Consider the following 12,090-nt stretch of genomic DNA (forward strand, 5'->3'; position numbering starts at 1 on the left):
CGTTAAAAAAAAAGGATAACAGAATTAGTGACATCCAGGGAAATGTAGACTCTTGCATATTGTTAGTAAGAGCATAAATTGATAAAACTTCTCTGGAGGAAAATTCAGCAATAAGCAGCAAAAACCTTAACACTTTGAATATCTTTTGACTCTGCAACACCATATAGGAGTTTATTCTATAGAAAGAATCATAAATGAGAACAAAGATATATGTTAATTGGACTTCACTACAGCATAATTTGCCATAGTGAAATATTAGAAACGGCTGAAATAGTCAATATTAAGGGACTGATTAAATAAATTATTGTATACCTATATATATGGCTATTATAAAGCAAATTATAGAAGATTTAATGGCATGGAAAATGTTTAAAGATATATTTTTCAAATGTATTGACTTAAAAAGCTGGTTGCGCATAAGAGACTCTTAATCTCACAAAACAAACTGAGGGTTGCTGGGGGGAGGGGGGTTAGGAGAGGGGGGTGGGGTTATGGACATTGGGGAGGGTATGTGCTATGGTGAGTGCTGTGAAGTGTGTAAACCTGGTGATTCACAGACCTGTATCCCTGAGGCTAATAATACATTATATATTTATAAAAAAATTAAAAAATATTTTAAAAATCTGGTTGCAAATAGTATGTGAAGTATGACATTATATATACACACGTTTATAGTAATCCTTAGGACTAGTCATAAATATTTTCACATTCTCCTTAAAGACATGTAGTATGATTGTGCTTCCCAATCCCTTTGATGTTACATATGGTCACATAACAAAACTGGAATGTGAAATGTGAGTGGAACATTTAAGGGCCAGTGACCAAGGTGCCACATGCTCTTTTCCCATCTTGACAATTATGGAAGCATGTGTTGTACAGAGTCGTCTATCAGCCTGGGTCTCTAAGTGACCATGATGTGCAGAGGCTCCCTGCCCACATATGTTGGATATGTAAAAAGCTTTTATTGTATGAAGCCATTGAGATTTGGGAGTGGCTGTTATCACAACATAGCCCAGCCCAACATTGCTTATACTGTGTGTGTGTGTGCATGCATGTGCATGTGTGTTACGGACAGAGAGAGAGAGAATGGGGGAGAGGTGAAAGAGGGGACTAGATAGTTCTACATGAAAATAATAACAAATGGGGGTGATTTTCATTTTCATATTTTTATGTCTCCTAAATTTTCAGCAATGAATGTAATTTTTATATTAAGAAAAAACTTTGTTTTAAATTTGTGTAAAATTACCTCTTCCTATTCTCATCTACTCTGTCTCTTCAAAGACTTCAACATGTGAGCTCTGGGACCCTAGGTAAGGCATGTAGTCTCTCTTGGGTTTCCTCTTACCTCAATGGCCTCAATTTCACAGTTTGCTTTGCAGACCCCTCTTCATCTCCCCAATGTTTCAATGTTCATGGACTTCAGGACTTGTCCTAAACCCTTGTCTTTTCTCTCTTTCTGTCTTTTCTACTCCTTTTCCCTAAGTGAGTTTATCTAGCCTCTGGCTTCGAATGCTGTCTTCCAAATACTCATCTCTAGTCCGACCTTTCCTCTGAGCTACAGTCTCCTTCACAATTACCTATGTTACCGTTCCACTTGGATATCTTACAAACACCTGAAACTTAAGCTGTTAAGCAGACCCTTGGATCAACACCTTCACTTCTGCCAAAGCCTATTCTCTCCACCTATGTTTTTACCTCCCCTATTCAAGTTCCCACCATTTGTTACCTAGACCATAGCAAAAATCTCCTAATTGCTCTGAAAATTCTACTCCTGCACACCCTTCAACTCCTTCTCTATATAGCAACAACAGTGGCCTAAAATAGAGGTCATGTCCCACACCCACCTAAAAACCCTTCAGTGGCTTCCTACTGCACTTAGAATAAATATTAAATCTGTACCATGCCCTACCAGCCCCTGTCTTCCTCCCACACCTCACTTTATGGACCTCTCCCCTCACTTGCCACATTTTAGTCACACCTGTCTTCTCTCAGGTCCTCAAAGATGCCAAACTCTTTCCGTCTCCAGTACTTTGCATAGGCTCTTCCCTCCTGACCACAAGCCCTATCTCCCCCACTTCATTTGACTCTATTTCATTTTTAATGTCTCAGTTAATATGTCATTCCAGTAAATGGGCCTTTCTTCAAGACTCTATCTGAGGCAGAAAATATGGACTGCCCCCACAGCAACAATGCCTCCCTACCTTCTTCTTGGCTAGCACAGTAATGGTTTTGTTCAAAGTTATGGCTGTCCCATGGTCAGAGGAGCCTGGTCCTTTCCCAGTCACAAATAGTAGGTAACAATTGGTGTTAGACAATCATGATCATATCTTGCCCTCCTGACAGTGATCGGTTTAAAGATGAGTGAGTGACATGGATCTGACCAAAGCAACACAAAGTGAAGTCTGCTTTCGAAAGGTCCTTGTTGAGGAAAGAGAGAGAAAGAATAACAATTTTCTTTAACTAGCTGTCTAGTGTCTACATGTGATGCTTGCAAGTGTATGTAGAACATCTTGAAATCATAAGTGAAGCATTACCCATATGCTAAAGATGGCAGACTGGAAAAATGGAATGTGCTTGGGTCCCTCGTAATAATTACATTGCATATCTGAATTGACCCTGGATGCCTTGCTTCCAGACTTCTTATTTAGTGAGATAATAAATTTCATATTGCCTCACCTAATTTTTTAAAATTTATTTTATAGCAGGAAGAACAGAGGCACAGAGGGAGAGAGAGAGAGAATTTTAAGCAGGGAGCCCGGTGTGGGGCTTAATCTCACAGTCCTTAGATCATGACCTGAGCTGATATCAAAAGTCAAATGCTTATCCTACTAAGCCATCTAGGTGCCCCAACTTGACCTAATTTTGGTTTGGTTTTCCATTACTGGCTGTTGGAAGTTGGTCCTCATCTTCTATTCATATTGCAGCGTCCTATTGGCTTTCTTTCTTTCTTTCTTTCCTTTTTTCTTTTTTTATTTCTACTGAAATGTGTGTTTTTCTAGTTTCCTCCATTAGCTCATTTCTTTATCTGCCTTTCTGTTTATACAGTTGCTATCACTGCTATTATGTTTTTTTCAGGCTCCATTTTACAAAGACATAGATAAGAGGCTAAATGTTGATCTCCCTCCTTATGTTTCCATCAGAAGGAAATCCAAATGGATTAAAAGCAAATCCAGATGGATTGTTACTTGTTTGCTTTTTGTTTAACTAACATGAGAGCAGAATCTATGTCTATCCTGTTCACCAGTGTCTACCATGGTATCCAAAACATAGTAGGTGCTCAAGAAATATTTGTAAATGAATGACCAAATGTCACATCCACAGGGAGAACCAACTGGCTGGTTTAGATGGCAATTGGTGGGCAGAGGATATGTACAAACACTAAGAAATAAATTATAATTGTCCTTTGAAAACGATTTCCCAAAGAATTCTGATACCTGATGTTTTAAACTTGAGTTTCAAAGGAATGCATGGGGAAGATACTAAAATGGAGGGCTCTAAGAACTCTTGTCCATCCTCTAGGCAATCTATATCTCATCATCCCAAGAAGATAAAACAAAAGATAATCATTTCCAAATCTCTACCACACCAAAGTGAGCTCATATTTCTGTCTGGAGCAGATCAGGCACATAACCTGGATTATTTTGCTTCTTTACTCTTTCTTCAGCTTCTACTGTTATGAAAAGTATTGTCGTTGCATTTTCACAAATACAAGTAAATCTAAAATGATGGCACAATCCCATAGAGCATGTCATTCAGATGACTGCAGGAGTCTTGTCCAGAAGCATTAGAGTTAATCCAACTTTGAAAGCCCTGACCAATATGCCCTGTGTGGTATATTTAAGGTCACACTGAAACTATATCTTCTAACCAAAACAATGCCCCTAGTTTGCCAGGGTTCCTGAATTCCCACCATTATTGCTGCTTCACTCGACTAATACAGTTATGTCTGCAGAAGTCTCCTATTAAAATGTGAATGTCCAGAGAGGCTAAGAAGTGAATTGTTCGCCATTCATTCTTTAACAGACAGCAAAGTCTCGAGAGAATGGAATACTGTAGAGAATAGTTAAGCTCTAATAAATGTAAGAAAAGACAGAAAGTTCTGAACATGGGAAGGACCATAAGCACTGGAAAGTTAGAGGAAGAGAAAAGATAAAGGAAACTAGGAAAATACCAAAAGAGAAAGCTAGTAAAGACTCAAAGAGCATAGACTCACCCCAGAGCCCCCAGTGATCTTTATGTTATCCAATCACTTACTTCTGATGGAAACATAAGGAGCGAGATCAACATTTAGCCTCTTATCTATCTCTTTGTCTGTAAAATGGAAGCTGAAAAAAACATAATAGCAGTGATAGCAGCTGTATAAACAGAAAGGCAGATAAAGAAATAGGCTAATGGAGGAAACTAGAAAAGCACACATTTCAAAGGTCTGGTATCAGCAGGGCTAGTCTGGAAAACTAACCCAGGTTAAGGTGTTATTGACTATGGTGAACACATTTTCTAGATTATACAGTTTGTGTGATGTCCTGGTTTAATTATTAAGTATCCACTTCCACTCTCAAAAGTGTGCCAGCTTGGGCAATAAACAATGCAGTGACCCTTATTAGGGACTGGTAACAGTGTCATGAGGATAGATAGAGCCTTGCTGAGTTACTAAGTGCCTTCAAGTCTCAAGGCCTTGGAGTGGCCCGAGTCCCCCAACTTCCTGACTCTAGTTTGGAGTTGCTGCCTATTTGCCATGACGCATAAATGTTGGGAAGCCATGCACCAAATGTGGGAAGTACTGCCATTTTAACAGAGGGCATCCCAAAGGACAGGGTGAAGACAGGAATTTCAAAAAGTAGAACAAGGCCAGTGGGGAGGATACAAAGAAGGTGACATGGAAACCCTAGAAGCTCCTCAAATCACAGTCAAAGGAAGAACTTACTCCTCCTAAACATAGGGCTGGACCTGATTGCGGTACACAAACAGTCGCCATACTCCCCATTTTCACCCATAAAGCAAATAGCGCTTGCTCTAGACAGGATCATTCAGTCCTGGACTGGGCTAATATTCATAGGTGCATCTGGACATTTACTTAGCCCTCAAATTGTAAGAAACACTTTGGTACTCGTGCAATGCCAAATCCACAACAGCAATGACAATGACAAAAAAAAAAAAAATTAATAGCCTGTACACAGAGAAAATACGTGAAAATAATCCACTATATCTGAATATCTGATGTGAAGAAAGAAGAATCATTTGATTATAAACATAGGATTTCAGTTCTCATCTTACAGCTCTAGAGAGGAAATTGTTCCAAAATTGATAACTTGTATTTTTCCCTCCCAAAGTTTGTGTTCCCATCCAAATCGCACTAAATCTTCAGAGACATTGCCTTCTGAGCCTAAAACCTATTTCCCCACCTAATACTCGTCTCTGGGTAAATACTTGTAATGTATCTAGGAAATCAAAGACATAATTTCTATTTCAATATATGCAAAGACATTCGGCTCCTGCGGTTGAGAGGAAATCAGAAGAGAGCGGATGGGGGCTTCTGTGTAACTCCTTACCCCTCTGGCACTAGTTTTATTACCCTGCAACAGCACCAATGTGTGGGAAAAACCCCAAGGTTCTGGCCTCTTAGCTGCTGCCAGGAAAAGCCAGCGTTATCTCAGTGCACACTGAGGAGCAGGTAAGGAGAGGAAATTAAAAAAAAAAAAAAAAAAAAAGATAATCAAAGCCCTCCTGCCGCCCCCCTTGCCTCTAAAGTCTTCACCAAGAGCCCCAGACTTGGCTATTCTATCTTGCGCTGTGTGCATAGAGAGCAGGTAATCAGCAAAACTAATCAAAAATGCATTCATTATCGCAGAGCGGCAGTGGGTGAGAGTGACTGCAGCTTTCACTGGCAAGTGGTTTCTGCACGGGCACAATCCAATCTCCATGGCTCTTTGGCAAAACCTTTGCATCCCCTTGCCCTCCCCCTCTCCCCCCATCATCCCAGCTGGCTCTGCCATGCTCAGCTCCGCTTCTCCATTAAAGGCAATCTGATTCAGACACTTGACAATGTTTTCCCCTCAATCACCACGACATTGCTCTGTAAAAGCTGTTGTCTGTCTAATAAGTCTTCTGAGTATTTTTAAAAAGGTTTTTCTTCACTTTAAAATACATTTTTTCTTTGTTTTCAAAGCAGGAAGCCATTTTCTGCCAGGGCTAAACAAACCCAAATGCTGACAGATTCTGGAAATGCACAAGCCTCTCCTGCTTCATCCAGCTTACCAAAATGGACTCTCTTGGAGCCCTCCAGAACCAAGGGAGCTCAGAGGGGAAAAAAAAAAAATACGCTGTTAGGTCTGGAGCTAATAACAATAACAGGTAATGTTACTGATCATTTATTACATGTCACGTGTTATTCTCTGCACTTTAATTACCTCATTCCACCCTCTCAATAGCCTCGTGGGGTATGGGTTAATCTCATTATCCCGACTGTACTGAAGAAAGCTGTGAGACCCAAGGAAGTCAAATCACCCTAACACTAGGTGTGGACGGGGGATTTTGAACCCAGAGTGAGGGGTCCTCGCTCTAAACCATCCACCATGGTCCTGATGGGAGAAGACAAGTATGGCACTCTGCACATTTACCCATTCCCTCTCAGGCTGTAAAGTTAACCCTTCCAGGACATGTGATTACCATTCAGTAAGTAACTGTTTTCTAGGACAAATAGTACTTCCACCAATCCCTGAAAAAAATCAATCTGCTTTAGTGAAAGTACAGAGAGAGTTTCATAAAAACAAAATAAAACTCTTTCCCAGGTATGTCTTTGTTCAAGCCTACAATGCTGGTTGAATGGCCCTTGAGTTTGTATGGCATTGAGGCAGCTATCTGCTCCCTGCCCCTTGAGAGCACACCAAGAAGCTGGGATGTCAGAATACACACACACACACACACACACACACACACACACATACAGTGTGATGTGGAGGTAGGGTAGCATAGAAGCTTCCTGGTTCTCATTTCACCTCCACAACTTAAAGCTGTGTGACCTTGGGCAAGTCACTTAATCTCTGTGTGTGTGTCTTAGTTTTACTGGCTATAAAATTGAAATAACAGTAGTACCCACCTCACGGGGGCTATGCAGATTAGATGAACTAATGTATTAAATCTCTTAGCACATACTTGGCACATAGTAAGCATTGATAAATAATAGCTCATACCATAATTCCTCTCCCACTGGCCTGAACTTTACAGCTTATGTTATATATCCAAGGCTTCAGCAAAGAAATGAATGGTGGCAATTTGAGGCAGGGGAGGGTGGTACCATATGTATTTCATTAACACTTCAACTTGACCCAGATAATCTGGCAAGTTACTGACCTTGCTTCAGAAGTATACTTCGAAAACATACCAGATTGGAATATTAGGGTTTGGGGGAAGGCAGATATTTCCAGACTTAAACCTCAGTAACAGAAGCCTTGAAAAATAAACAGCCTCAGACTACATCTTTTCATTTAAAGGAGTCTGCCCTCTAAATTATAGGGGACTGGGCTTTTTTTTTTTTTTTTTTTTTTTTTTAGTACGTATAGGAAACCACAAAAATGACAAAATAGCCAATATTTTCACTTGAGAAAATGATTTGCTCCAGAGTTCCTTTAAGTGACAAGCACGTGTCCTGGACTTAAAATAGAATTCAATTTACCTAAATTCATTTTCCACACAAATTTTTAGATGCATGCCCATTGCATAAAGCAAGATTTGCCCATATTATAAGGTATAGCAGCAAATTGCTGATGTCCATTTCTACTTTGTCGGCGTTCACCACCCAGCCTCTTATCATGCTGTGGCCAGCTACAGACACACTCAGCCAATTTCCATGTCCTTAAGAAACCAGAAATGTTATACTAACTCAAACCTCCAATTCCTCTCAACTGCCATCCGTTCCTTAATGGTAACACAAGGACTGCTTTCTGCCAAGTACCTTGTAGATGGTACCAACCACTTGGCTGAAAGAATCCTGGAGAGAAGTCAGAAAAGATATGTAAGTTTTGATGGCAAGGAGGCAAGAAGAGAAAGGTTATTTATTCTCCTTTTGTCCTACCACATTCTTCTACTCTTCTCCACAGTGCTCTGCACTTCAAAAGGCTTCATCCTGAGCACAAGCTATGGCCACTACTTTCTGAGTTTGCCAAATCTAACCACCCAGATAAAAAGGCACTTGGTCTCTTCATTTTAGTTTGTCCATGAAATCAGAAGCTTTTTCTCCCTCGGATTACTCCTAACTTATGACCCATAATGTTAAACACAGCACCACTGGATTTTGCTTTAGGTTAATTCCCCCATTTGGCAAAAGTTATTTAGCATCAGTTATATTCTACACATTTTTTCTGGGTGCTGGGATTATAGCAATAAACAAAACAGAAAAAGAAAAAATCCCCACTTTCACAAAACTCACCATCTTAAATAAACCAAATTAGTAAATATCTCGTTAGAGTTAAGATATAGAAATACAGTATATTCCAATACCAAGGAATTTGGTTCCCTCAAGTCTCCCTCTAGTTAGAAGAACAATAAAGTATGGGGCACCTGAGTGGTTCCGTCAGTTAAGCATCCAACTCTTTATTTTGGCACAGGTCGTGATATCTGGGTCATTAGATCAAAACCCAAGCCAGGTTCCATGCTGGGGATGGAGCCCACTTGAAATTCTCTCTTTCCTGCTGCCCCTCCCCCACTCTCTTGCTCATGCTCCCTCTCTCTCTCTCTAAAACACTAACAAACAAAACCAATAAATTGTTTATAATTTTCAAAAAGAATTGATTAGTTTGGGAATGTAAACATTCCATCCATTTATGTACTTATTAATCACACTGTTCCTAATTCCAAAAAGAATTGCAAATAACATATAATAAAAGACTTAGAAATGTTTTGCTTTAAATTGTTCACCATGAATCTAACTTAAGCAAAAGTCAAGCATTGTACTGATGGAGAAGTGTAAGATTTCAAATGTCAAGATGCTATGGCTTTGTGCTCATGTAATTGGTCTGCAATTATTGTAAATAACCACAAGGTGGTGGTAATGATGCCTTAGTTTATAACCATATCAGTAGGGCAGATTGATAATATAGGTATGATTTACCTGAAATGAAGTCACAGTATACTTTTACAACCACAAAATTTTGTTTCCAAAACCCTTGTGGCAGAATTCATGATTAAAGAGCTTAGGATGTTTTCAAGAAACTTCTTAAGAAGGTTGAGATCTTGAGTGAGCTCATGGTAGCCCTCATTCATGAATTCATTCAGTACACCTTTACTGAGAAGCTTCCGGTTACAAGTGTTAGGAAAAGCATGTGAAAATGAATTTTTGTGTTTATCAAATATACCATAAAGGAAGCATCCTAAATAAAAGGAGAAGGCAATGACACTTTTCGCATTCTAACTTATGCATTTACTCTCCATTTACCATTCCTTGTTTAATAGATGCTTCTCAAGGTCTCTTTCCTTTCAAGTTTGTATGAAATGCTTCTAAATTTGGTTTGCATTAAATACGGGGCTAATAACTGTACTTACCTCAAAGAGTCAAGGACTCAATGAGATAATACACTTAAATCACTTAGCAAGTACCTGGTCCCTGGCAAGAAGTTTATGTTAGTCATCACCATTGTCGTCGTTACCATGATCATTGACATTTTTGTCACCGTCAACACCATCAGGGGGAAAACCAAGTTAATCCGTATATTCCTGATATTCGAGTGAAGGGAATTCAGAACTTGGGAGGAGTCACTGCTTCTTCTTTATTAGCAAAACATAACAATGTTCTAAACTTTTAGCTGAAACTTTAAGAGGGACAGGGTGTTTGTTTTTGTTTGGTCTTGCGTTGTTTTGAATTTTGAGGCAATACCTCACGGGGACTTTCTTAGTGTGGTGCCTCTGGATATAAAATCATCTTCCCCTTGGGGAACTCAATGTGAGTATGGATAGCAGGGTAGGTAAGATTGTAAGACCACTCTTAGACTGGCCTCCCGCCAAGAAAAATCATTTTAAGTGATTTTTTTTTTCTCTTCCTTTGTAGCACAGAACTTCTCTCGGGACTGATGCTACCCACTGAGGGAGGCCAGAAGAAGCTGTGAGGAACTGTTTCAGCCTCCCTCGAGGAAGCCCTTTCAATTCCTTTGGACCCTGTAGGACCCTTAGTGAATGAGTCACTTGGACTCTTGGGAGTGAAAAGCCCAGGGAACTGAGAAGGGAGGTGCTCGTCCTCTAGAGCAGACTGCCTCAGGGCCGGCTATGCGGTCTCACAGGACCCCATGCTATAAGGGCCCCATGCTTGCTACCATACTCTGCCGTCTCTGTCTTGAAAGTCTTAACAATTGAGCAAGGGGCCCAGCATTTTCATTTTGCATTGGATGCCGCAAGTTATATAGCCTACCTTCTGGGACCCTGAAGAGTTTCTAAACACGGAGTGGAACTTGTTAGTCTCTCTCTCTGCTGCTACTCAGCCAACTCCAAGCCATTCCCCAGTGATGAGGTCCCACTAAGTGTGGTGGCTCAGTGGAACCTAGCTTTCTGACAAACCCTGCACTCTGAGGATCACTCTAGAGATATTTTCGTACCCTGAAGCACTGATGTCTAGTAACAGGAACTGTGGGTAGCTTGCAGTGAATAAAAGCCAAAGCAGCCTAGGAAGTCAGAAAGCCTTAGTGTCAGGTTTGGGGAAATGATGGGCATTCTGACCTGTCTCTGTTTCTTCACAAAAGAGCTATTGCTGGGGCGCCTGGGTGGCTCAGTGGGTTAAGCCGCTGCCTTCGGCTCAGGTTGTGATCTCAGGGTCCTGGGATCGAGCCCCGCATCGGGCTCTCTGCTCAGCAGGGAGCCTGCTTCCCCCTCTCTCTCTCTGCCTGCCTCTCCATCTACTTGTGATCTCTGTCAAATAAATACATAAAATCTTTTTTTTTAAAAAAAAAAAGAGCTATTGCTATTGAATGTCTAGAAAAGTCAAAGTGGTAGAAATTCTCTGAGAAAGTTCACATTTCCTTATTTAACTTGAGCTAATCAACTTTACCTATCTGAGTGTCACAATATCGAGTGGGATCTAAATGATTTCGCTCTCTCGGTCTCTCGTTCTCTCTTCAGTGCCTTATACAAAGAGGCAGATAAGATATATTCCCCAATTCACAGCTCAAAACACAAACACTCCAAAAGAATAATTTGGGCCTAACCCCAATTAGAATCCAGGTTTTCAAATGACTGATACAATATTCATATTTCTGAAAAGGTGTGTGGAAAACATTTTTTTTTTTAACTCCTATTCTGAGTACATAGAAATAGGGTTTCTTAACAGCCTCTGGGACTGTATAATGCTTTGTTGTTGGGGTTGTCCTGTGCATTATAGGAAGTTTAGCAACATCCCTGGTCTCTACCTGCTGAGTGTAAGTAGACATCCACCCCCAAACCCACCCCCTCCCACCAGGTGTGATGATCAAAAAGGTCTCCAGATATTGCCACTTGTCCCCTGGGGAGCAAACCACATCCAACTGATAACCACTTCAGGAGAGCACTTCACTATTTAAAGGGAACATGTGGTGAATCTTTTAGTAAACTACTCTCTACTCTCTCCAAATTTGCATTTCTGCATACTAGGCTGTCTGAAATTAGAAAATACCTTCTTTTCAAAGGAGAAAACCACCGATTTGGGCTGTGTGGGGGTAATCACCTAGAAAGATGTGATGCCTTGCTTTTCCCTCAAAATATTATTCTGTTCATAGAAGTGATGTCACAAAGATTCAACAGAATATGCTCACAGCATAAAGATTAGAGCAGGTTTAACTTAAGCAAATCAAGCAATTTCTCTTTAAGAATTAGCTACAGTAAAAAAAAAAATGAGCTACAGTCAAATATCTGAAAATTCGACTGTTTACAGTTATTTTTTCATTCCCCTAAATATGCAGAATTCACTTTTAAAGCAGGAAATACAGACCTTCCTCCATCTAAGAGACTGTGAAAAATACCTTATTCCTAAAGATAGCGAGGCTCAAACTTCCTAATCAAACAGATCAGGAAAGAGCAGTTAACTGGCAGGAATAGCTAACAAACAGACAAATCGTCCATCTGACCCTTGAAGCA

The sequence above is a fragment of the Mustela lutreola genome, chromosome X (genome assembly GCF_030435805.1).
Source record: "Mustela lutreola isolate mMusLut2 chromosome X, mMusLut2.pri, whole genome shotgun sequence".
Classification (NCBI taxonomy): domain Eukaryota; kingdom Metazoa; phylum Chordata; class Mammalia; order Carnivora; family Mustelidae; genus Mustela; species Mustela lutreola.